The 27,716-nt window shown below is 37.1% G+C and overlaps 1 protein-coding gene and 1 pseudogene across 33 annotated transcripts in view; both read left to right on the forward strand.

Moving 5' to 3' along the window:
* PARD3 (par-3 family cell polarity regulator) overlaps positions 1-27,716 on the forward strand; it is a 685,332-nt gene that overhangs the window by 288,690 nt on the left and 368,926 nt on the right. The gene's annotated exons all lie outside the window — the stretch shown is intronic.
* LOC306642159 (histone H1.0-like) overlaps positions 1,968-27,716 on the forward strand; it is a 34,251-nt pseudogene continuing 8,502 nt past the window's right edge. The window contains exon 1 of the transcript XR_013766835.1: positions 1,968-6,525. The product of XR_013766835.1 is annotated as a histone H1.0-like (transcript). The remainder of the gene's footprint in view (positions 6,526-27,716) is intronic.

The raw sequence follows: 27,716 nt of genomic DNA on the forward strand, positions 1-27,716 counted from the left end.
TCTAGTATTAGGTGTTGAAACCAGGGCTTTTTGCATGCTAAGCACACCCTCTAATACTGACTTAGCTGCATCCTTAACCCTGCCATGTTCTTATATCCTCTGTGTTTCTTAAACACCCATCCTTGGCTTGATCAATTTGATCAATTTAGATCAATTTGAATTTTTTCTAAAGTAATGTCTCTAGGTAGGGTTGTATGGTTCTTTCAGGAGGCACACAAAGCCTGTTTTTTTAAATTATTATTTTGTGAGCAGCCATTGGTCTTTATTATGTGGATCCTTTATTTTATGTGTTTTTAACATCATGATGTTCTATCTTTTGCTTACTAACTGTACTATTTTTATAAAGAGAAACTTGTTAACTATTTTGTTTTTGGACTGATGTAGTTTTTAAGTAAAGAAAAGAATAGTGTCTTTCTGTGGGCACTATATTTGCATTTGATGAGAAGCACTGATGGGTAGTTCTGTTGGGCTCTAGTAGAATGTCAGAACACAAGAATTGCCACTGTGATTTTTTTTTTTTTAATTCACACAAATATTGAAGAAGAAATGGCATCTCAATTAATGAGCTTAACATTCTGCCTTTGCCCCTGGTGAAATTGAGTGCCAGAAAAAATTTCCAGACTATTGTGATGTCATCAGTGGTTAAACTGTGAGTGAACATGGGCATAGGCAGGATTGCCATGTTTTGAAAAACTTTTTCCTGGTTTCCTTTCCCCTGAGAGTTTGACACCAACTCCATGTAATCCTCATCAATTCCTGTTCATTTTACATTCTGTGTTTCATCTCTCAAAGATGTCCTCACCAGTGGTCTCTGAGGTGGAATGGAGAACAACTGAAGTTTTGGGGAAAATATTACAAATTTACATATTTCTTTATTTTCTAATTTTAAAATTTCCCATTCCATGTATGTTTTAATAATGTTTATATTAGTAGATTGCACATGCATGTAAATAACTCTGAATGCTTTGTTGCTACATACTCACACAAGTTTATGCTAGACTTGCCTAGTATGTGCAATGTCTTGGGTTTAGTTCATAGCACTTCAAAAATCAATAACAGTGCAGTTTTTTTCAGGAAAATTTGGAGTCCCTGCCTGCCTCCTGGTCAGTCTTTCTGCATCTTGTCATGGATGATCTTTCATCTCATTTTTTATCTTAGTCAAGAGAGATTAATAATTCACATTGCTTCCTTGTATCTTAGTGCTTTCAAACCATCAGTAGATTTCCAGTGTTTTTCTTTGGGAGAATTAGCTTGGGTCTGTCTTTTGAACATTATCTATTTCTATCCCTAACTGGCACCTGAGACCTTTGTGAGTTTTTTGTCTGTGTATCTTTCCTATTTGACTGTAATTGCCTAGTTTCCCTCTGCCTGCTAAAACTTCTCTGTCTTCATTGCCTACTTGAATGACCTTTCTTATCAGTTAGGCCACTTCCCAGGTAATAGTTTCTCTGGTAGACATTTCTTGGTTTCATAAATTTGCTATTTAGTAGTTCCATAGCATCTTATACTATGATTCCAGGAGCATATAGAATTTGGGTTTTCTCGATCCACTAGTGTGCTGGTAAATGTTTCACAAGTATCACTTTGAAATTAACAATGACCTGGTTGATAGCATTTGGCCATTTCCATGACCAAATATGCTTATCATGGCTATTTTCAAGCTACCAAGGTGATGTCACTAAATTCAGAATGGAGAAGAAATGCTTGGGAGCACACTATTACATTGTATTTCTCCTGTAAAGATGCTGTAGATGCATCAAGAACAAAGATTATTGTTTTGGTTAGGTTTCATGCCACTGTAACTAAAATACCTGACAAGAACAACGTAGAGGAGGAAAAAATTGATTGGGGCTCATGATTACAGAGGTCTCTGTCCATAGATGGCCTACCTCCAGTACGCTGGGCCCAAGATAAGGCAGAACACCATGGAGGATGGGTGTGGCAAAGGAAGGGATGGGTGTGGCACACCTCCAGTGACCTACCTCTTCCAAGCATACCCCATCAGCTTATAGTTACCACTCAGTGTATCTAAACTAGAATGGATTATCCTCTCATAAATATTCATTTCACCTTTGAATATTCTTGCATTAACAGGAGCTTTTGTGGGACACTGCATATCCAAACCATAATAATTATAGTAGAATATAGTAAAATAACTAGTGAAGATTTTAGAGTATCATTTTAACATAATTTAGGTGGAAATCTATATAGTTTTTTTTTTTTTTTTTTTTTAAATCTTATTGGAGTGTCAGACGTGGAGCTGGGAAAAGGGAGGCAGAGGAGGTGGAGGCGGAGGCGGAGCCTCAGCCGGGTGCCCATGCTGAGCGCACACAGGTGTGGCCGGGTCATGTAGAGCCGGCCCCGCTAGCCCTCCTGCGACCCCTCGCCCATGCCCTTGACAGCAGGACTCAGGACTGGCCTGCTGGTCAGGGACCCGAGAGCAGACCCCAACTCAGGCTTTGCCCAGCCTCCGACCAGGGCTGCTCCTTTGGAAGGCGTCTTCCATGGCAGTACCCAGCGGGCCACCATGACAGAGAACTCCACGTCCACTCCTGCGGCCAAACCCAAGCAGGCCAGTGTCTCCAAGAAGTCCACAGACCACCCCAGGTATTCAGACATGATCGTGGCCGCCATCCAGGCTGAGAAGAACTGCGCTGGCTCTTCTCGCCAGTCCATCCAGAAGTATGTCAAGTGTCACTATAAGGTGGGTGAAATTGCTGACTTCCAGATCAAGTTGTCCATCAAATGCCTGGTGACCACCGGTGTCCTCAAGCAAACCAAAGGGGTGGGTGCCTCTGGCTGCTTCTGTCTGGCCAAGAGGGACAAGCCCAAGAGGTCAGTGGCCTTCAAGAAGACCAAGAAGGAAGTCAAGAAGGTGGCCACGCCAAAGAAAGCCACCAAGCCCAAGAAGTCTGCCACCAAAGCCTCAAGCAAGAAGCCCAAAGCCCCCCCAGTCAAGAAGGCCAAGTAGAAGCCGCTGCCATGCCCAATAAAACCAGAACTCCCAAGGTGGTCAAAACCAAGCCCGTCAAGGCATCCAAGCCCAAGAAGGCCAAGCCAGTGAAGCTCAAAGCCAAGTCCAGTGCCAAGAGGGTCGGCAAGAAGAAGTGACAGTGGAGGCTTTCCTATGGACTCTCCTTCCTCTTTTTCCTGTAAATACTTTTCTCCTTTCAGCTGTCTCCATCCTCATCTGCAACCCTTCACCCCATTCTATTCTGACTTTATAAGAGACAATGTGGATTCCTTAGAAATTGGCGAATAACTTCCAAGGACCACAGCCACAGATCCCGTCCGGGAGGTGATGAGGACGTGCTCATGTTGTGTTCTGTTGATTTGCTAGTAATCTTAGGGTGTAGAGATTCGAGTGGGTGTGTGTCCGGTGGTTTGTCTGCTGAAGACAGATGGGGGTGGAGAGAACAGCCAGGCGGTTTGATCTGGTTAGCCCAGAGGCAGCCAGGGATGGGGGCTGTAGGAGTATCTCCAAGTCTTGAGCTTGGGCACCCCTTTTGAGTTTAGGAACCCTCGGTGGGGAGGAAAGGGGTAGCAGCCGCCAGTGGCAAAGGAGGAACGTGGAGAAAACTCTCCCTGGGCAGACCTCCCAGTGGCCAGCAGTGGCAGGTCCAAGCCCAGTTTCCTTCTCACTTTTGTTAATCTGCCCTTGTGACCTCTCTGTTGTCTTAGGGAAGGGGAGGGGGTCCAAATGACAGCGGTTGGGAGAAGCTAGTGCTTCTCCCAGTCAGCTAGAAACTGGCCATTGAAGAGTCTCTGTGACTTTGTAAAGTCACCTGTTAAATGGGAGGGGGAAGCGGGGGAGTCAGTCAGCCAAGTGCCTCAGTATGCCCTGTTGAAACTATTGGGTTTTTCTACATAATTGATGGATTATGTCCTAGGAGGTCTTTTTGTTGTCCCTCCTGTATATGACGTGGCTTTACTTGGGCCCAGTAACCACTTAAAAACCTCCCTACCTCTTTTTACTTCTTTTATAAGTTGTTGTAGGTGGGAGGGAAAGGGGTGGCGTGTGGACAGTAAGACCCTGCGGCTGTTTTGAACTTGCTAAGTAGTGTTAGAGCTAGGTCTGTGCATGGGTGTATATGTATATATGCCTGTCTAGGACTAGTACCTAACGTCTCACCGAGAGCTGGGAGAAAAATACCTGTACAATTGTCTTCTTCTTATTTTTAATAGCAGAATGGCACACTTGCGTGACCCCTCCCCAACTTTTTTTTTTTTATAAACCAGTGTTATTTGTGCCCAGAAAAGATTTGCTGTCGTTGTAATTGTAAAACTTTAAAATAAAACTGGGAAAAGAAAAAAAAAAAAATTCTTTTTTTTTTTTTTTTTTTTGTGGTGATGGGAATTGAACCCAGGTTTCTTGTGCATGATAGATAAGTGCTGAACCACTGAGAGCTACTCCCTTACCCTGTTTAATTATGTTTTAAATTTTGAGACAGGGTCTTGCTAAATTGCTGAGACTGATCTCAAACTTGCAATTCTCTCTCTGTCTTCCCAGTAGCTGGGATTGCAGGCCTGTGCCACCTGTAGTTTAATTTTTAATAATGAGTTTGTTTAATAGTCATTTTTCAAAAGTTCCTGCAAATTTAATAATCTGCTTGCATGCAGTGGTATAGATCAGTCTAGAAATTCCCTGTGTTAAACAGATGGATTGTACTTTTGAATTAATTGAAGAAATTGGATAGTTGGTTACCATAGGTAATCCAATTGTGTCATGCGTGAAACAATTTTAGGATGATTCAGTGAAGAAGGCAGGAGGAAGAGGGGAAATTTTTAAAATAGATCTGTAGATTTTCAATATTGAAACATTGAGTGGATTGGGTAAAGAAGAAAGGGAAAGAGAATGTTCCAATAGATTTGACTGTGATTTTATTAAAAATTTGTGTGTTCTACCACTCCATCATGACTTTTTTATTTTCACCTTACTCTTGATGCGGTGTTCCTGTAGACATTTGGAATTATAAAGACAGATATGATTTGAGGCATTCTATCTTCCCAGTCCTGACAGTTTATTCCTTTAGGAATCTGCTGTAGAATAGCTGGCAGGGCATTTATTCCTGCTCTTCAAGTGGTATACTTGCCTCCACAGGTTTCACAGTGATAAGTGAAGGAAGAATTCTTTCCCTGCGTTTGCTCTTTTCTAGTGATTTAGCTGTCATATCAAAATATTTAATGTAGTTTTTTTTTTTTTTTTTAGTATTTTAATTCAGTAGATATGTTTTGACATGGAGCCAATCCTTCAAATCGCCAGTTTGTTCTTAATGATTCTTATGATTAATTTATACAGATATTGAATGCTACTACTTCCCAATAGGAATTTCAGCTTTCTCTTTTTAGAAATGTAAGCACAAAAAGAATGTGGTTTGTCAAAACATTGTTTAATCTTTTGTAAAAATACTCCCTTTGGGTTATGATAATTTTTGACCATAGTTGTAGAGTGTATGAGATGTTTTTGAAATCTGAGATTTCAAAGGTTTAAAATTTTTTAGATATTTTTTCCTTGTTCCTGGTCTGTTGTGAATTGTGTGAAGTATAACTCGTAGAGTATTGCTTGGAATAAATTAATTCTAATTAACATGTATTTTTTTGTGCACTAAGTTCTTGACATGCTGAAGTAAGTCATTTGTATGTATCCCACTGATTTTGACATACCAAAGCTTGTAATCCTTTGTTAAATATGCAATTAATGCTGTACAGAACCAATAATGTATGTGTTCTCTTTTGGTAGATGTTGATATGTGAAATAAAAATCAAAACAATTAGTAGGAAATAATTGTGAAATAAGAAGACATAAATTGGAGTTGAAAACTAAGACAAGTGAGAAGAAAATCTTATTTTTATCTAACCTATCTGTATATTATCTATTGCGTATTTTTTAGATTCCCAGAGCTTTGAATTTTCTTCTGGCAGATAATAGGAAATGGGGAAAAACATCAATCTTCTAACATTTCCCTTCTTCTCAGCCTTCCTGACCAAACATACGCCTTGTCAGAATCCTGGCAGACATACACGTAATTTTATTCCATCTTATCAGTTAAGCGAGATTCTTAGGATTTACTCTTCCTTTTAATGTTCATATTGTTTAAATTTTCTTTGAGCTGATTTTGCATTATGTACAAGTTTTCTTTTCCTGTCCAACTATATTAATGTCCTGTTCTGAGTAATAACTACCAACATAAATATGAGAAGTAAAATAAATATAGAGATAAGTATAGAGAGTAAGATAAATAGATAGGATAAATATAGAGAGTAAGATAAAAACAAAATGAGAATGTAATTGAATTGAAATTAATTTATAAGAATGCATTTACCAACATATATGCCATTAATTCTTGGAATTCACTGCTGTGAATTATCAGCCTCTTCCGTTACAACTTGCATGTCTTGCATTGCACAAGCTTTTATATGAGAAGATGTATACAAAAGGGAAGTATATACAAGTGCAGCCAACATACCCTAGGCCCCTCCAGTAGTGCTGTTGATTCACTCAGGCATTAACATTGATCTCATGAGGTTCAGAGGCAGGTGATTGCCTGGGAAATGAATTATAACTTATTAATGTTGCTCTGTTGAATATACATAGTAGAAAGAAAAAATAGTAAACAGTTTGTTTCTTGGACTCTATTTTGCAATTCATTCCCTTAATTTGTCAGTTATTGAGAGGTGAATTATCAGAACACTTGGAATATTTGCCTGCAGCTATTAAATTGGTAGTTCTGACTGAATTACTCGATCAATTCAGCCTAAGTTCCTAAATTGACTAAGTGTTTGGCTGCAGAGATTCTTTGAGTGGAAATATAGAGTAGTTCACAGGTTTCTGGTGGCATATTGTATGAAAGTACAGATTAAAGGCATCCAGCACATTCGTGTTAAATGTGGTAACGGGTCCTCACGTAGATTTAAGAACAAATGCCATCATGGTTACAAAAGCTGGTATAAAATTTAGAATTTTTACTAACCATGTAGTAGGACATTTCCAGTGTTACTGTCTAAAGGTTAACCGTCACAGTTAAATCCTGTAAAGACAAAGTTTATGAATGACTTAGAATACAGTATTTTATTTTTAGCAATATTTCTAAGCAAAAGACAGTAGAATGAATCGAACATAACTTTGCTATGATCATGTATGAATACATGAGCACTGAAACTCCACATAACGTACAACCACAAGAAATGGGATCCTAATTAGAATAAGTTATACTCTATGTATGTATAATATGTCAAAATACACTCTACTGTCCTATATATCTAAAAAGACAAATTAAAAAACAACAGCCCTTTCATACTTTATTTCTAAAAATCAAATGCTGAAACAATTTTTTAAGATTAAATAAATCTAAACCTTTTTGTCATAGATGAGGAAACTGGAGCCAAGTGAGAATATGGCCAGCCCAGTTCTGTTTTAAATCTTTGTTTTGAAATGTGTGGTTTACCATTTGAATTAAAATCTGAGCATGCATGAACTTGTCATTGCACACCATTACAGCCAGCCATATTATCCTGTGCTGTCCTGTATCCTAGATGACTTCTCTTCTTATTTTGAGTCAGTGTGTGGTCAAATTTACAGGAGAAAAAAGAAGCATATTAGAAATCTGCACTAACATAGTTAATTTTTTAAAAATCAAATAAGATTGATGACTGTCCCTACTTAATTCAGAGCAAAGGAAGGGACTCTAATTTTTCTATTTTTCTACACCTTGTTTGCTGTAATGAAAATGGCATTCTGCTTTGAATCATTTCCAATGAAATGATTTTCAATATTGTTGTCTTTGTGACATTTGGACAATTAGAATGCATTTCTTAAGTCTACTGGAAATGCTGAAATGCTTTTTCTTGTTTTCATTTTTTTCCAGTGGCCCTGTCTGTGCTTGTTGCCTAGGAAACCATTATTGGGTTGAATTTTGTTTGCTTGGTTGTCAGACTGCAGAGTTATGGGAAAAGTTCTTGACTTTAGAGTGGTAAAAGTGCTACTTAAATATTACAAAGGTTTTATCAATATTAAAGTGCTTTATTTCCTCAATTGAAAAGCAGACAAGCATTCGTTTGGTTTTCTTAAATACTTAATACAGGATTATTATTTTTCTTGATCATTATTGGAATTTTGTTTTCAAATTTGCTTTTGGATTTGGGCTGTCACAGTGGACTAGTTCCAAATATAGTACTTTAATTTAAAAAAATCCTTACACAGATATTTGTATACTTCCTTAGGAAATTGTGGACATGTATTATGATTTCCCAAACATGTAAATATAAATAGAAAATATTCCACAAAATACCAAATGAGATGTTAGGAAATGCAGGTTTGATAAGTAGAGACACTATTTCCTCTATAAAACTTTTTTCAAGTTGAAGTTTTCGATAATAAAAATGCCTCAGATCTTTTTCTTTCTGAGTAAAAGTGAATGAAATTGAGAGTATAAAGTTGTGGTTGTTTAATCTCACTACAGTCTAGCTGAGTTCAGTTTTCTACAAAATTATTTTATTTAAAACATTTATTTAAAACATTTCAAAGAGATGTGTATTTGTACAATATACTAGCTACTTACCGCATGTAGCTGTTGAGCCTTAAAATGTGGTGACAGAGAGTGAGAACCTGAATTGGGCAGGGGGGCCGTTAGGGACTGAACCCAGTGGTGATTTACCACTGACTCCACCCGTAGCCCATTTTATTTTTTATATTAAGACAGGGTCTGGTTAGGTTGCTTAGGTTCTTGCTGAGTTGCTGAGACTGTCTTTGAACTTGTGATTCTCCTGCCTGCTTCAGCCTCCCGAGTCACTGGGATTACAGGCATGCACCTGGCTAGAACCTGAATTCTAAAGCCAGTGTGGAGAGTGACTACTGTATTGGGACAGCACTGCTGGGGGTCTTGCTACTCCAGTGTAGCTTTGGTGGCTGGTTAGAAATGCAGAATCTGAGGCTCTGTCTTGGATCTACTGAATTAGAATCTGTGTTCTTATCAAGATCCCCTGTGAAGTGACCTGCAGTGCTCTTCTCCAGAGCATGATTCCTAGTCTTGACTGCACATTGGAATCACCCAGGGAGCTTGGAAAAATAATGCCTGAGCCTCAACGAGGCCAGAACTTTATTATATCTGGGTGAGAGCCCTAGGGGCAGTGTTTTATGAATTATTTGCAGATCACTTTAATGACTAGTGAATATTTGGAACCATTGGTGTTGATCAAAGAGTGGACACAGTGTGTAGCTGAGAAGTGGAGATCTTTAATACTGACCTTAGTTTCCCAACTTTGGTTAAGATTAAATAGGAGGTGTATAGGTAAGAGAGAGCCCTTCCGGAGTGCTTAGCATATGATGGCATTCTTACCCTGAACTGGCTAATCATTTGACTGAAAAGATCCTTTGCGTGAAAATAAGGATTGTAGTGATAGTGTGTGAAAATATAGACTGTGGGTACCCAGCACATTTCTGTTAATCCAAGTCAAGTGTTCTTACCATAGCTATGAATTATGGAGCGTTTAGTTTTACACATACACAGATGAAGTCCCCTTTCTTCAATGTGTCACTCCTCTCTCCCTTATAAAAGTTCCTTAATAATATGACAAATCATGATTAAAGTAGAAGTTTCCTTTGTCAGTCTTATCTAGAGGGAACTTGTCTGATTTTTAATTTTTCTTGAGTTTCTTTAACTGTGAGGAATGATCACAGTGGTTCAAGCACAGGTTAGTCATTGACTGAGGGGTAGTGCGTTTCCTTCCTCTAAATTTCAGTGTGAGTTCAACTCATCTGCATTTACAGCACTGCTGCAGTGCACTGACCATGAAAGTAAAAAACAAAAGTGAAAGAAGTTGTGAGCCAGTCAGAAGAACCACCTGTAAGTTCTTAGAATTCCAGGGTTCTTTCTCTGTGGCCCGTCTACTGAGGCTTAGATTTTATCTTCACCAGCTACTAATAGATTAACTTTAGCCAGACTATCTTATTCCTGTAACACTAGAGTTTCTCTACTTAAAAAAAATGGGAATAGTAATATGACCTTCTTTGTAGCCTTGTTCTGAGGATTTATGAGTACATTAAAGTTCCTAGTGCATATACGACCATAGTAAATGCTCAATAAATGTTAGTGATTACAGACTTAATTAGTTTATTATAAATGATCAGATAGATTTACTTGCCCACTACTCTTCCCTTAAGGAGAAGAATGAATGGATTAGATTAGCTATGAAAGATCTCTGCACTTTAAAGGTAACATGAACAGACATGCAGCCATATGTTTCAGAAGCCTGAAGTCTTATTGCCGCCTTGGAGCAACCAGTTGGTGCCAAATGGTATTATTAATAGCCAGCATGTATATGGCTCTATGGTAAGGAATTAATTTGAAACCAGAATACTTGAGACAGAAAAATGGGTAATGAGCTATTTGAATGCTTTTAAAATGCTCCTATCATGAAATAAATATATAAAATAGCATTCTTTCAACTTCCAGCAGCCCCTGATTCTTTAGTCCTTTTAACTTTTCTTCTTAGCACTCATTCCTTCTGACAGCCTGTTCTTGTTTATCCTTCGTCCTTCTCTCCTCATCAGAATCTAAAATCCTTGAAGGATTCTTGACTGCCAGCAACCAGAAGAGTGCCTAGCACATACTAGACACTCAATAGATAATTGTCTTGAACAAATGACTTTATACTTTCTTATAAAGTTAGTAATGCCATGAAGATTCATGTTCAAGAAAGAGAAGTGAATTCATGACCAAAACAAAGCATAGAGACTTGAGCTTTGGGTGTAACTCAGTGGTAGAGCACTTGTCTAGAATGGGCAAGCGCTGGAAAAAATAAACAAACAAAAGCCAGAAGAAAGTGTGGAGATTCTAGTGGAAATTAACTACCTGTGAGTTAAGAAGAGGTTTGCCATTGTGAAGGAGTCGATGCTGAGTAACATTCTCCTGGAATAATTACAAAGTCAAGTAGAGGAATTTTGAATGTGGATCCTTAAATAAAAGAAAATCAGCTAATGAAATAAGTGAATTGCTACTTAGAAAAGGGAAGAATAATACACTTATACAGTATTATGGAATAAAGGTTGTAGAAATAAAGGAATGGGAAAATAATACTTATCAAAAATTAACCTCGCAGTTAGTGAAGTACTTGAATCCTTAATAAAATATAGAAGGCAAATGTCAAAGGAGAGGGTATTGAGCATTTAGAGAATATCTTCAGTGAAATCAGTAGTTAATATCAGTTTTTGAAAGATAAATGACTTGTCAGATGAAATTGATAATTTAAATATATAATTACATGATTGTTGAACTGAACTGGTAAAGTGGAAGTGATATGAGGGATTTGTTCAGACATATGTATAAAACTGTACATGGAAAATTATTTTAGAATGACTCTTACTCAAATATTCTCATCGGTGGGGTCATTATCTCATGAAATACAATAGCACAAAGGTAATGGTAAAAAAAAAAAAGAAAACATTGTTAGAGTTTCTGGCTAGAGAGTTCAGCAGCATTGGAAGCAGCAATTTGTCCTTTCTCAGCAGAATTTTTGTTGTTTTTGTTTTTAATTTTTTTTTCGGTCTCCTGAGCCATCCAATATATGTAATTGTTTCTTCTTTGCTAAAAAGATTGCTCTTATAATATTTGAGACAATCAATGTGAAAAGGATGGAGATAGATGGAAGTCCCATTCATCTCCTTTGTTTGTACAATAACACTTTGACAAACATTTCAAATTGTCATTTCCTGGACTGGAGATAGAATTTAATAAGGGAGATAGACAAGAATGTACCAGTTCCAACCAGTAAAATGTAAAATTAGCACACACATGACTTCACTTCTCTTGTTGGACTTTTTTGGACCTAGGGCGGAGTTCACTAGGATGTCTTTGGAGAGGTGAAGCAGGGTGGTATGGCAAGTATGTAGGGAAGCCTGGGAGCCCATGGTCTCCTGATTGCTTCAGAGCATTCCAGTTGAATCTGAGCAAAGGGATAGAGGTATTCTTCAGGGCTTAATCTTACGGCACTGTGACCAAAACAGACCAAGAATTCTTAGAACGTCTTCAGTCTGTGGTTAAAAAAGGTATTGTGTGTGCTTCTTGGAGGATGAGTTGGAGAGATCCAAGGCTGGAGGGATGGAGTCAGCCAAGCTGAAAAATGATAAAAGCTCATGACCTGCAGTATGAAGTTCAACTTCTTTATTGCAATGAGAAATATTTTTCAACATATAGCCCGGCTGCTTAGTTTCAAGGGTGGTGCTCACACCAGCAACTCTGATGTCACTGGGACATTGAAACTCCAAATTTCAGGTCTTCTTTGCTCGAGACCTACTGAAACACTTGAAACTGATCATTAGGTGGTTTGTACACACATTAAAGTTTGAGGATCTCAAACTCACAGGACCCTGAGTTGCATCACCCAGGGCTGTTTCAATTTTTTTTTTTTTTAAATCATTCTCCCATCACATTTTAACTCCTCACTCTAACCATACTGAATTTCCTGTCGGTCCTTTAATTCTCTTGGATTTATCTGGCCTTTAGCCTTCCATTTTTCCTCTACTTTATGTTCTATTTCTTCTTCCCGATCTCACTGGCCTAGAAACTACCATCAGCATCCATAACAAAACTAAAACCAGACAAACTTGAACATTTCATCTCCTTCACTCACATTGTCCCTGGTGTAGCATGTGCTGATTAAAGGCACAGTTAAGCACAATGTTCTCTAGGAGTTGCATGCTAAACTCTTTGATGTATGTGGCAATTGCCATGATAGGAACAGGTAGCCTAGAGGGAGGAGCTCATGTGCAAGTAATCAGAAGCTCACACTGGGGACACAGTGGACAGTGTGAAGGATAATGGGTAACTTGTAGCTGTCGCTTCCATCTGGAAGTCTTTGCTAATGCTCTTCAAGAGGTGCCTCTCTTGGGTGTTATTAAGTGCTCTGTACTTCTACAGCACCACCCTCACATTGTGAAGGGCTGGATCATCTGGCTGCCTGTTCCATGGCACTGAAAACACATGAGCCCAGAGACCAGGTCTCTGTTGTATCTTCTGAGAAATGTGGGGACATGGTGCTCAAAAACATGACTTGATAAAGAGGGGGAGGTTTGTGGTGCTCCTGTTTAAACAAACAAATAAACAATAAAAACGTATTAGTTGAGTACTAGGGAGGAAGCTGAATCATAATGGATTAAAGAATACAGGAGTAATAAAGCAGCCAACTCCTTTCTCTAATAACATATGAAGGGGTTGGGGGAGCAGCAGCAGTTGCCAAGGAAGGGTATCTGGAAAGAGACCTGGTGAAAGTGGTAGAATATTCTTTAAAGATTTGTAAGTCATTAAAAAAAAAAAAAAAAGATTTGTAAGTCATTTTATTCATTCAGCAAATTTGTACTGAGGAAAATATAGTGGATCCTTAATCTTTGTGAATTCCATATTTGTGATTTTGCCTACTTGCTAAAATGTATTTGTAATATTAAGGTGCCTTTTTGTTCGTTCCCACACATGTGCAGAGTGACACACAATTTGAGCTACCTCTGTGCTTGTTCTCAGTTGAGGTCCAATAAGGTGACAGTCCCTTCTTATATCATTTCTCATACTGTAATAAGTGTCTTTTTTGAGGTCTATCAAGCACCATGTTTTTTGCATTTATGTGTTTTTTGTTGTTGACTTGTTAAAATGACCCTCATATTACACCAAAGCAATGGTTAGTGTTTCTAATTACAATTCACCTGTGATATGACTGACAGGGAAAACGTATGTGTTAGATAAGCTTCATTAAGGCATAGGTTATATTCTTGCTGTCCATGAGTTTAATGAATTAAATAAACTACCCTTAAACAGAAACATCCACATAACAAGACCTCGTATTCATTGGTTGACAACAATGTTGTGATGTGAGACTCTACCTAATCCTGTCATGCTTCCTCCTAGGATCAATGGCTCAGTGTTAATTCAGTATTTCCCATGACTTTTATAGAACACAACTACTGTGTATAAAAGAATCAACTGAATGTACTCCTCCAGGTACTCTGGGTCCTGAGAATGAAACAATGAGGAAGATGCTCAGTCTACCCAAATGAATCTTAATACTGCACCTAGTGATCTTTGGTCCTATGGAAAGAGACGAACAGCACATGTATCATTCAGAACACACCCAAGAGGAAAATCAGCATGATCAATAATAACATAAACACCTCCAACTTTTTTTCTTTTTCTTTTTTTTTTTTTCTCAGATGTTTTGTTCATTTTTTTTTCAGGAAAATAGCTTGGCTAGATTTGTCTGCTCAGATGCTTCTGTCCACTTGCTCTCCTTTTCTTTTCCTTTCTCTCTTGTTTCTTTCAAGCTTATAGTTTCATGCTCTCAACTTCTATTCCCTCATTGTTCTTTAAGGTATTTTTCTGAAAGTACAAAAACAAGCTAGAACAATATTTCCATAATACTCTCCCAAAGAAAGTGTCTATTACCAGTTGTACAAATTGTTGTGTTTAGTTGCATCTGGGCATCTTTTGTATTTTTGACTCTTCTTACCTTATTCATCTTCCTGTTACTAACTTTTTTTTTTTTTTTTTTTAACTTGTCTGGACCTAATCACTGGGCAGATGGTGGTCTCTGTTACAAATATTTGTTCCCTTTTGAATGGTTAGAATGGGATTTACTTGGATTTTTTTTTTTTTTTTTTTTGAGGTTGAATGACTTTCAAACACTTAGTCCCATGTTCATTATTCTTTTTTAAATGTTTGAGAAACAGTTTTCAGCTGAAGTAAGCAGACATTTTGCCTACCACAAGATAACAAAAAAGGGACAGGAAAACTAGAAAAAAGAGAGAAGCTCATCATTGAGAAATCTTGCTTTCTTTGTTTTCTTTTGGCTGGCCAGAGTTCCCTGATGAAGGAGCGGGTGCTTACAATTCTGACATAACTCTTTCTTCTGAGATGTCACTGTCTTGACAAAGGATTTGGGGACACTAGGTTCTTATGTATATTATTCACTAGTGTATACATGTTTTTCAAGCCAATTGGTCATTTGCGTATTGCCTAAGGGACAGGCCCTGCCCATTACCCAGGAAGCAGGAAGAGAAATAAAAGGTCTGTTTCTTGCACCTTACCCACTGTTTTCTACCCTTGATTTTTTTTCTTTGTTTGAAGATAGAGGTGCTATTCTTCCTCAGCCTTCCACATAGCTGAGGCTATAGGTGTGTGCTACTGCACCTAGCTCTTTAACAATGGTGAAGTTTTTTGTAATTGACTGATGTATTTTAGTCACTTAAAAAAATGTTGTTCCTACTTTGTCAGAGTAGTGTGTGTGCTGGGGTGGGGGAAGCTGGGCCATTATAGTGAGTAATTACTAGCCCTCCGGTGGAATGACTGACTGATGCTATTAAAAGTAGAAACAAAATGCAGTGGGAGAAATAAGCAGAAGAATTTAACTAGCTTCTTTGAGCTGGATGGTTTATTTTTGATTCCTCCAAACTACTCTGACTCATGCACCCCAGAGGCTGCCCTTATACTGCCCATCCAGCCTTGTCCTCTCTGGCCTGCTTCTGTGCCTATATCAGGCCAGGAAATATACCAGCAGAGGGCACTGAGGGAAAGTGGAAGGAGAAAGGCAGTTCTCATTACTGGGCTCCCACCCTGGCGATGGTTTGTGGGCAGTTTTGAACCTCCAGGGAAAGCCACAGCTCCCCTTGCCTTCTGTGAACACAGGGGATTCGTCCCTGCCTTTTCCTTAGTCCTGCCATATATTTATGAGCAATTCTTCCTTTAAACTTTCTTCACTTCTTCCTTTCTGAGACTGCCAGCTTATGACTGCTGACATGCAACACAAGAGCTCATGAATTCGAGGCACATCTGTAGGGCACAGGTCACACTGCTCATTGAAATGACTGTGAGGGAAACTTAGGTTCTTGACAGCAGAAGTGGTCTGTGTTGGGGAGTCCATGCTGAAACCTGCTGAGGGAACAGTGTGGGAAAGCTTCCAGACACTGCTGTGTGTGGGGCTGAGCATTGGCCATGAGAAAAATAGTACAGAAAACAGTGCTAGCAAGCAAGCTGAAATTCAGACTGCTGCAACTCTTCACAATGACGTTCTTATCTGGGATTTCTGTTTAACTTTTTGTTTTTAATTTAAAATAAATATAATATCCCATGTTTACAAGCTGTTATAAGAAATGATTTCAAGAATTTTTTTATGTTTCCTATAATGTTAAAATTTTGAGAAATGGTAGTATTCAATCACAGCCCCAATATTGATATTGATAGAAGCCACTGATCTTATTCAGATTTCTCCATTTGTATTTGTAATCAAAGAACATTTAAAAGATTTTGTCAAGGTGGCTATATTGTCAGTTTCAGAATGAGAATCCTAATGCTACCAATTTAATATGTCTCAGAAAACCTCCTTTTTTCCCCAGAAACATCCATATGACATTTGAAAACTTATTTATATTTTTCCTCCTTGACTTACTTTCGCCTCCTTATATTTGTCCAGGCTTCAGTGGAACCATTGAAACCATCCTCTGCTGTATAAAAATGTGTCTTAAACTTCATGAGCCACCACCTGTTATCTCAAGTGGAGGGTAGGCATCTTGTCAATTGATAACATCTGTTCTTCCTGGAAAGTACTGTGATCTAATCCAAATTACATTGGACAAGGAGTCATTTAACAAGGGTGCCAGGTGCAACTAGGACACCCTGAAACAGAGTCACCTTTGACCTAGCCCTTAAGCTATTTATCTGTAAAAGGTGACGTATCAATTCATCTCCAAGACAACTTCTAACCATAGTATTCTGTATTTATTACTTGGTCACAAAAAGTCAATAATAGGGTGATAAAACGCAGTTTTATATTCTCCATTGTGGCTTTCTTCTTTTTTCCTTACCTTTACCCTCCCTCCCCCACAACCTCCACAAACGCTGGGATGGAACTTAAGGCCTCACACATTCTAGGCAAGCGCTTTACCACTGAGCTACATTTCCAGCCCACATTCATTACTTTTCAAAGATTATTTCTTACCTTGGCAGCTACAGATTTCTTCCAAGGAATTTATTAGAGTCGGTCAAATACTGATAGATACTTTTAAGGGACAACATATATTGGAAGGCCAGTTTTATAATCCTGATGACAGGTTTTAATCCCCATGGCGTGTGTTAATAACTTGGTTCTTCCCATGGTGAGATGTGTCTTCAGGAAATGTATAATTGCCCTGAAGATGGGTAGACAGTCTTAAATTTGCATGAAGAGTAATTATGCTGTTTGCACCATAAGTTCTAATCGAACATGTGTAGCTGCATATTATTTTTAGATTTGATTAAATACCTTGACGGCTTATGCCTGTCTTCTTGGAAAAGGTTTGTTCATTGCCTTGAGTGCTTAAATGTAAAAATCACTTGCTGAATGAAAGAAGAGAAGCAATGGGCCAGATGATGGGCAGCAGGATAGGATATTTAACAGTTAAAAATGTGTATGTCTGCTTAGTATTTGCTCTAATTCATTATTAGATTTACCCTTTCTTCCACTTATTTAAAAAGCATGTTATCTAGAGAGACAAATCAATATTTACAGTGCATTAGTGCCACAGAGAATTTCAAATCTTGTGATGAGGGTTTATTGCTGTTTTATCCACTCTTCAAAGCTGTGTAGACATCAAACAGCATCCACCGTTGTCCTGGGCCCAGTGACATTGCACCGGTCCCTCTGAGCTTCATCCAGCAGCTTAATTATTGAAGATCTTCATCTTTGAATTTTCTTTTTAATATTTCAGAGGATGTACTTTGAATATCTATATATTAAATCTGAAGATTGCAAGGTTAGAAAGTTTTTTTTTTATCATATTTGTAAATGCATCAATTTTCCTAAAATTGTGGCTGAGGAATTTCAGTAATAATGACCAAATTGCCTTCAGTGAGAAGCTCCTATTATTTCTAATTACTGTAACAGGACACAGATGACATCAGATTACTAGTAATGTTGAAACAGTCCATAGGGCCCAGAATCATCTAGCGAATCACAGGGGAGAACATTGTATTTGTATTTTATTCCTCCGAGGCCATAGCAAAATTGCATTCTTCATGCAGTAATGTATTTTTTCAGGACAGTGATAGGTGGAAACCCGCCCATATGAATCAAACAGTTGTGTTTCATAATTTAGTTTGTTGATAAGATGTTCATAGTCATCTCTTGCCTTAAAATCAGATTCAGCTTGTCCAAAGACCACATGCTGTTTGTGGCTGCTTTTCTGTGCCATTCCTACAAGTCTGTGTATTTTTATTCTCCTGTGTTGCTAATGATATTTTAACCTTTTTAAACTTTAGGGATATTTGATAATGACTGCTGATACGGCTTCAAAGTGCTTTTTTATTTTTTCAATTTTATTGTTCACAAATTGTTAATTCTGTTAAGATGATGTTTGGAGAATGGTCCTAGTAAGGGGAGCATAAACATACATGGAATTACACATTTTTAACATTAAAGGCATCTACTAAACCCATCAGTGCATCCTCTTGGTTTTATAAATAAGGACTAAGGCCTCGAGAGGTGAACTGATGTGCCAGGATGAGAAGTGTAGATCAGCAATTCTTAGTGTGTCCTGTGGGTCCTTCGAAATCACAGAAATCACTTCACACAGGCTGTTAGAGCAAAACCGTTTTCAGAGTATCATTAAAACATGTTCCGGGGGCCAGGAGTATAATGGAACTCTTGCCTAACATGCAAAAGGCCTTCAATTCAGTCATTAGCACTAGGGAAAAAAAGAGAGAGAATGAACCTATCCTGTATTGTTGATTGGATTCATATCTACACCAGTGTTGCCCAGACTCTAAGCAGTAAATTGCAGGCTGCTTGGCACAAATAAAGACAGTGGCACAAATGTATTCTGCACCACCACACACTCACAGTTAAAAAAAAAAAAAAAAAAAAAAAAAATCCAAGTTCATTCAGTTCTTGAAACAACAGAAATGGTTCTCTACATGAACCTGGAGTACAAAGGTTTTTTAACCTTTCATGTTATGAAGTAGTAAGTAGGCATCTAGTACTTCTGCTAACTGTGCAAGATCAGGAGTTGTTTTGAAGAATTTAATGTGACGGTTTGTGTTGCATTTAAGGTAACTTTTTTTTTTCTTATGGAATATGTATATTTCTTTTGGTACTGGGGTTTGTTTGAAAGAAAGATAGAAAAACTGGCTATTCAGGCACAGAGGATCTGGCAGAGGATTTCTAGAAAATGAATGACATGAGCCTGTCAAACAAAGTAAACAACTAACATTGTTTGTTTCCAAAGATAAAATTAGAACTTTCTGATGAAAAGCAGATTTTGGGAACTTGTATTCCATTTTGAGCATGACAGTTTCCTAATACTTAACGCTTTTCTGATGACATTTGTATAGAGATATTAGCATTTGTGATTTTCTGATATGAAGAAATATATCAACATTTGGAAGATTGGCGTAACTCAGTAATATTTTCCAAATGAATAATGTTGCAGAATTTTTCATGAGTAGACGATCCACTTAGTGTGTGAGACAGACAAGTAGATTTTAATATAACAAGAAAGGTCATATCTGAGAAACGATTCTTCGTACTTTTGTATCAAAGAATATCCATGATTATCTCAAGGATATTAAAATATTATTCCCTCTTCTACATTTTTGTGAAGTATATTTGTACTGATGTATTTCGCCATACTGGAGCAGATTGAATGTGAAAAGCAGCTACAAGATTCCAGATGTCATCTATTAAGCAAAATGTGGAACAGTGGCATGCTCCCCATTCAATATGCTTTGTTTTGTAAAATAGTTTTCATAAACTGATGTTGTTTATGTTAACATGTAACAGGTTTACAATTGTTACTTTCAAGTGAGTGAATGAATAAATACTCAATTTTTCTCATTTTTATTCACAAAATGATCAATACCACTAGCTATAAGTTACATAACCAAAACCTTTTAGAAGGTCTTTCATGTTTACAGTGTGTTAAGGTCCTAAGATAAAAGTTTGAGAATCATTAATCTAGGCCTATTCCTTTTGGGCATGCTTTATTATCTTTCATTATCTTATTCATGTTCCTTCATTTTACCTATCAGGTCTCTCCCCTTCTTCTATTTTACTATTTCTGAATTTTTGGGTGCCTCCTTACAATCTACGTATGTAGTAAATGTACTATTTCTTCAATTCCTCAAGATGAAATAGTACTGAGTTAAATCAGTGTATGATTTTGCAGTGCATGAAATTCTGTCTTGAAAACCACAAAATTTTTTTTAACTTTTTAAAAATTTTTACAGACTACATTTTTATTCATTACACACAAATGGGGGTACATCTTTTTCATTTCTATGGTTGTGCATAATGTAGATTCATACCATTCATGTAATCATACGTCAGGTAATGATGTCTGTCTTATTCCACCATTTTTCATACTCCCCACAAAATTCTTCCCAACTGTAAAATTGAGACTTGCATTTATTTCATAGTTACTTACAAATTTTGTTTTCTAATACATTGCAGAATAATAGAAGTGACTTCATGATTTGTGTAGTGACTGAGCAGTGATTCAGAAGCCTGAAGTATTGACTAGGAAATTGTTCTGTGACCCTGTACTCCTCAGATCATCTTTTTGAGCTCCAGCTTACTTATTATCTGTGAAGCTAGTCAGTGTTTTTCCACTCATTTAAATAAAATTTTTTAAAAAGTTAAAATCCCTCCAGGTTATTGGTTCTAATACAGTGTTGCTAAATGTGTGTATGTGTGTGTGTAAAGTGAATAAGAATCCCTTATAATTTTCATGTGATCATAAAACCAAGAAGAAATTATAAATCAATACAGTTCTGAATGGGTACTATCATTCCAGGAGATAATGATGTCTTGCTGATTTGAAATCTTTTATAGTATGAACATAAATCCATGCTGGGGCCTGTTGTTTTAAAAAAATTATATTTAATTGACACACAGTAGTTGTATATATGGTACAGTGTAGTATTTCCCTGTATGTAAAATGTGTAATATAAAATTAGCACATCCATTTTCTCAAACGCTGTGTTGTGAATGTTCAAAGTCCTTTCTTCTAGCTATTTTGAATGTATAATAAATTATTATAAACTCTAGTCATCTTACATTATAAACAGTAGAACTTATTCCTTTTATGTAACTGTATTCTTAAATCCATTCACCAGCCTTTCCTTAGCATGTCTACCTGCTGCTCCTGATATCTCTTCCCAGACCCAGACTCTGGTACCCATTATTCCATTTTCTGCCTCAGTGAGATGAGCTTACTTAGCTTCTACCTATCAGTGAGATCATGTGTCATTTGTCTTTCTGTTCCTGGCTTTCATTTAACATGATATTGGGGCTTTTTCATGTGAAGTGCCTTTAGGCTGCTTACATGTAGTCTTATGGCCCAATTTTTGCAGCCCTGGATATCAGGATCACTATGATATTACTTGGCATTCCTCTGGAAAGAATACACTGTTTAGTTCTTTCATTGAATTCTGTTCTTTTCTCATCATCTTGGCACTTAACTCTAGGACACCTTCCTGAATTTGACAGTAGACACAGACCTAAGAGTGGGTCCTGAAATTGCACAGGATTATCAGTTACAAGGCACTGCGAAGAAAAGACCCAGACTATGTTCTTATTAATTTTTTTAATCAGTTTCACTGAAATGAAAACATGATTTAATTCATGAAGCACTTAAAGGAAGGACTGCATAATCAAACATCTTCTAGGGCATCCTTCCCCTTGCAGTTTATATAAATGCTGACCTGGCACTGTGCCCCATCATCCACCTATCAGAGACAGCCCACAGGGTCTGCTGCCTCTGTTCTAATGTCCCTCTTCTCTAAGACCCTTTCTTTCCCCAAGTCACATCTTTTTTGTGAAGGTTCTGTAACTATATAGAGGGGATAAAATAAGAATTATTTTTGCCCTGTTTCAGACTAAGAGATTAACATAACTTCATGCCTGCTCAGAGGATGAGATGGTTCTCATTATTCATCTAATTGAAATCATGTAATATATTCTCCTGAAGACATTTATGAACACAAGTAGAGTAAGCTGTTTTATTGTGCTTAAGTTCAGTGAAATTATATAGCCCCTCAATTTATTTTGGAGTTGGAATATATTTTTATGTGGCTATTACAGTTAGTAGGCAAGGCTTTTGGGTCCCCCCTGCACCCTTTTTTGTTAAACTTCTTCTTTTCTGGTACTGGGGATTGAAACCAGAGGTGTGAGGGTAAACCACATCCTCAGTCCCTTTTTAAGAAATATTTCTATTTTTTAAAATTTTGGTGTATGGACTTGTTCAGTTGCTTAGGCCCTCACTATGTTGCTGAGACTGACTTTGAACTTGTGATCCTCCTGCCTTCGCTTCCAAGTCACTGGGATAACAGGCACACACCACTGCAGCCAGTGCTCTCTGTACCATTTTTAAAGACCTTTTCTTGTGAACTAATAGTACTTCTTTTTGGCATAAACACTAGAGTAAGGGAAGGGGGAAAGGGGAGGGAGATTAGTGTACCGAGTTGTTTAATAACTGAATAACAACACTCTAATTGGAAAACAACAGAATCCACATCTAAGTAACTATTGTGATTGTTCAGAATATTTTAGTCCCCTGCCCTTTTGGGTTACTTTTTGGCTTATATTTTTCATTTGGTAATTCTGGGAATGATTTTGTTTCCTCTTGGCAGAGAACTTTCCTTCTAAGAGTATTGTAATATTAACACACACAGATTCTTAGATGCATATGATTGTGAATTTCTTTTGAGAGTAACTGTATGTATGATGTATGTATCTATGTATGAATGTATGTAGGTATGCATGTATTTTGGTGCAAATTATAAGCAGTGGCAGCTCTCATAGATCAGACACACTTAAAAGCCAGAAACTCTCCTCTACAGTTTTCATGTGTGTATTTCTCCTAGTAAATTAAGATAACTACTGACACTTTAAATTTAGTGATGTGCATTGTTTTCCTTCTGGTAATGTTACTTAGTCTGTATTATTTTTATCAAATCCTCATGATGTAGAAGCAAATGTTAAATGCAGTATAAGTATGATATGCTTCTGTTTTTTTCTTGATCATTTCTAATTTGGAGATTGTTGGATTTACAGTGGCTTAAGTATAACTATCTCTCTCTCTCTCTCTCAATATATATTATATATATATTATATATATTTTGAGAGAGATATATAAATATATATATATATATTTATATATATATTCTGATCCTCAAGGATCTTGTGTTCACACCATTGTTTGTGTCTACATCAATGTTTCCAAAATGTTTCTCATAGAGTAAATAATGAGTTTACTGCTTTGTGGTTGAAACTATTTTGTTAAGAGTGCATTTTTAAAAAATAAATATTTGACTTGTATTTACTTTTTGGATATGAATGAAATATAATTTAATCTAAGTTTTGTGTCTTATGTTTATTGTGTTTTTGAGTGATTCACTCAGGTGATGAATAAGACTTTTAGCTCTGATTCTACCTGCCTCAGACTCATTTACCTTATTCTTCTCTCATCTTTTTGTAGTTCTATTCCTGCTCTGCTGTAACAGCTGATCCTATCTGCCAAGATGTTTTCAGAGATACTAATACATAGTTTGCCTCAATTTGTTAATGATTTGTTACAGCAGTTGCAGGCAAACTCTTGTATGTGAATACAGTTGTTCACTTACTGTCTTTCATGTAATTGTGTATGTTAGCAATAGCAAACACTTCTGCACATTAACATAGTACTTTCAAGAGTTAGTTTATCTTAAGGTAAATAAGTATGTTTTGTTGAACACTTTCTGATACTATGTTATTTTTTTAAAAAAAGGAAACATTTAACAAAATTATTTAGTAGAATATTTATATTGTCTAGGTTTTGTATTTTTTATTTAGGAGATATAATTAGGTTATATGCAGTTTTGTTTAGTTGCTTAGATTTGTTATTTTTTATAGAATATAATTCATTTAGAAGTACATAAAACCAATAATTATTGTTGGTCATCTCTATTGAGTACATAGGCACTGTTTCCTCATTTAGTCCTTGAAGTACCTTTAAGATAAAATATATTATTTCATTGTTGATACAGTAGGGAAGACGAGAGATAGAGGACAGCTGGGTTTCCTATCAAGAGCCACAGAGATAATGGTGGAGAAGCCCAAATACATGCCCTGACATCTCTCCCAGAGCTGATCCCTCATCACATCTCTTTCACCATAAATGGTTTTATAGGAACCAGGGAGCTAGGCATGGTGGCCCATGCCTGTAATCACAGTGGCTCAGGAAGCTGAGGCAGGAGGATTGCAAGTTTAAAGCCATCCTGAGCAACTTAGTGAGGCCCTAAGAACTTAGGGAGATCCCTAAAAATGGACTCGGTTTGTGGCTCAGTGGTTCAATTCCTGTACCAAAAATAAAATAAATAAAATAAAGGAACCAGTGGATTTGCATTTAGCATGGTGAGCTACGTCTCTGTTTAAGAAGCCTTCTATTTTTTCATCTTGGGATTTAATTACCCTGATCCTAACATAGAGTTTTCAGACATTAGCATCCACATTTTAAACATAATGCTTTTATTTGTGTTTTTAGATATGCCTCTTCACGTCCGACGAAGCAGTGACCCAGCTTTAATGGCCTCTCAACTTCTGTCAGTGATAATAATTTTTCTTCTGAAGAGCCCTCAAGGAAAAACCCTACACGCTGGTCAACAACAGCTGGCTTCCTCAAACAGAACACTGCTGGTAGTCCCAAAGCCTGTGACAGGAAGGTAACCACCTCTCGTGTTTGCTGCCACCTTTGCATCTCTTGTCTTCTGGTATCCATGATAAGTGTCCTGTCGGGTAGACCTTTTGCTCCTAGGGCTTCCTTGCTGTGGCCATTTGTGGTTGTATTATTGACTTTCACATCAAAGTTCAGACAACCAATTTTGTATTATGGTTGAATTTTCTGATGAAGTTCAGTGATATGTGTAGTATATTCTTATTTATCTTTTTATTTAGGAAAGAACTCTACCACTGAGCTATATCCCCAGCCTTATATATCCATATTTTGCCTTGATATTATGTTCTTACGATTAAAAAGTAGTACTTTTGGCCAGGTGCAATAGTGCATTCCTGTCATCCCAGCTTCTGGAGGGGCTGAGGCAGGAGGAATGCATGTTCAAGGCCAGCTTCAACAACTTAGTGAGTCCCTGTCTCAAAATGGGGGCAGGGGGAGGCGGGGTGGAGGTGGGCATTAGGGATGTAGCTCAGTGTTAAGCACATGTGGGTGCAATCTTTAAATAATATAAAACAAATAAAAATTATAGGAAAAGGAAAATTTCAGCATTTTACACACACGTAAGGAAAATTTCACATTAGCTCATGAGGTACATTAAAGAACTTCTTATGGACTTTAAGGATGAAAGTGGACTTCATGGTACTTTATTCTGAATGCTGAATTGATCATTTTTTTTTCACATCAAAATGGAAATATGCTGTCTGGTCAATGCGTTTGCTTCCTTGACTGAATCTATTTGAGTCTTTGACCTAATTTACGTAGTCCAAGTAAACATACTTAGTCTATGTGGTCTACTTTATAAAGTTTTTTTTAAGTGCTTGTAGTCATCTATTCCTACAGAAGGTGTCCTATTACGTTCTATCATGCCTATAGCCTTTTTTTCATTTACTCTGTGAGGTTTAAGCTAAGTTTGTCATCTTTGCCACTGAATCTGTTGAATAGATAGATGCTCAGTAAACAATTGTTGAATGATTTAATAAACACTTTTCAATGTTGCCAGTAATTTAACATAGTATGTAGTGAGAAATGTGGAAATAATATCAATCCTATCAATATCAAAATGGATATAGTTTGAGATTTGATTGATTTATTCTTTGCATGTATGTAAAAAATGCCTAATATTTTAATTTTGTGTTCCAATAGACTCTTTTTTCTATTAGTTTCAAATTAAAAAAAAAAAAAAAAAGGGCTACATGGAATATACAAGTTGAAACTGAGAAGAATGTTCTAGGAAAAATAATGTGTACTTCAGTTTTCTGATTTTTTTGTATTAGGAATTTTACTGTTAAGGTCAATTTCCTAAATACTTTGTTTTTGTAGGTTGTATGAGGATCCACATTGAATTGATTCCTATTAAGATCAACTTGAAATTTTAGAGCACTCTGTCATTGCAGTTGACTGTCCAAAGGAGTGTAATCCATTTTCTGGATTGGTTTCATGGTACTAATTTTCATTTAGAATAGATCCATTTTACATGAGTATTCAGAAATGCACAAGCAAGTCAAGTTTGTAATTTTAAAAAATTAAATTCAATATTGTTTCCATGCATTGATGTGTGCAGGTCAGAAGACAGTATAGTAATTGGGGTTTATTATTTATTTTCATTCCTTGTCTTCAGTAAGTGCAGGCCATTTAGCTCATCTCGTAGAGTTCCTCCTGCCTCTCATGCTGGAGGCCTGGTTCGAGTTCCCAGCACTCTGGGATTGTGGAAACAACAACAAACGAAACAACCTTGTCTTCAGTATATGAGCAGTTAAGTTACAGAAAATAGACCAATTTTTTCCACTTTCCACATTTTTTAAATTGATGCATTATAGTTGTACATAATAATGGGATTTGTTGTTACATATTTGTACATGCACACAATATAACAACATAATTTGACCATTATTGCTCCTCAGGGTCTCCCCTTCCATCTGTCTCTTCTGCTGATCTCCTTTGATTTTCATGAGATCACCTGACCCCAGCCTTTCTTTTTCTTTTTCCTTTCTGGCTTCCACATATGAGAGAAAACAGGACTCTTGACTTTCTGAATCTGGCTTATTTCGGCTTAACATGATGGTCTCTAGTTTCATTCATTTTCCTGCAAATGACCTAATTTCTTTTTCTTTCATTGCATGTGTAACATTTCTTCATCCTTTCATCTGTTGGTGGACACCTAGCCTGGTTTCATAGTTGGGCTATTGTGAATTGTGCCGCTATAAACATAGGTATACATGTATCACTGTAATATGATGACTTATTTAATTCTTTAGTATAAATGCAGTGGAGTGGTACAAGCTGGGCCATGTGTGGTTCCATAACTAGTATTGAGAAATCTCCATATAGACTTACATAGTGGTTGTACTAATTTACAAATACCACTACAGTGTATAAGTGCACATCAGTTTTGTAACATAAGACATTTTGATCATGATGGAATTAATACTTACAACTTGGTTTTTACAAAACACTGGATGGGCTCACAATGACCCAGACTGGGTCTGAAGAACTTTAAAAACTAGAGGAAGGTACATGTGGCCTGCCTCTATGAAGAAGCAAGGCTTCAGCCCTCCTTTGGTCCACATGCTGTCTCCAGGTATGCTATATTGCCTATTGCCTCTCCTCACGTGGCAAACTGGAGACTGAACCTAAAAATGCTGCCATCCAAGAAATACCGTTTTTATGACTGCCATTAAATCTCATGCTTCCGAATCTGAGGAGGCAGAGTCCAGTTTGTGTCCAGACTCTGACCTGTAGGAAAGTATGAAGACAGATCTTTGCCTTCCACCTTCTGAGCAGTGGAAAGTGAGAGGAGGGTTTAGATGCTCACTTTCAGTTATCCACATCCACCTTACTGGTTGTGCTTTAAATAATGTGAGTCCGTCATTGTGAAATATTGGACATGTTCAAGAAGAACCAAATGAAATTATTGATGACTACAAACCACAACCAGTATTAAAATGTTAGAGTTTTGTGTCTGTATGAAGGAGGGAGAGAAGAAGGGAGGGAGGGA

Source organism: Sciurus vulgaris (assembly GCF_902686455.1).
Source record: "Sciurus vulgaris genome assembly, chromosome: 12".
NCBI lineage: Eukaryota > Metazoa > Chordata > Mammalia > Rodentia > Sciuridae > Sciurus > Sciurus vulgaris.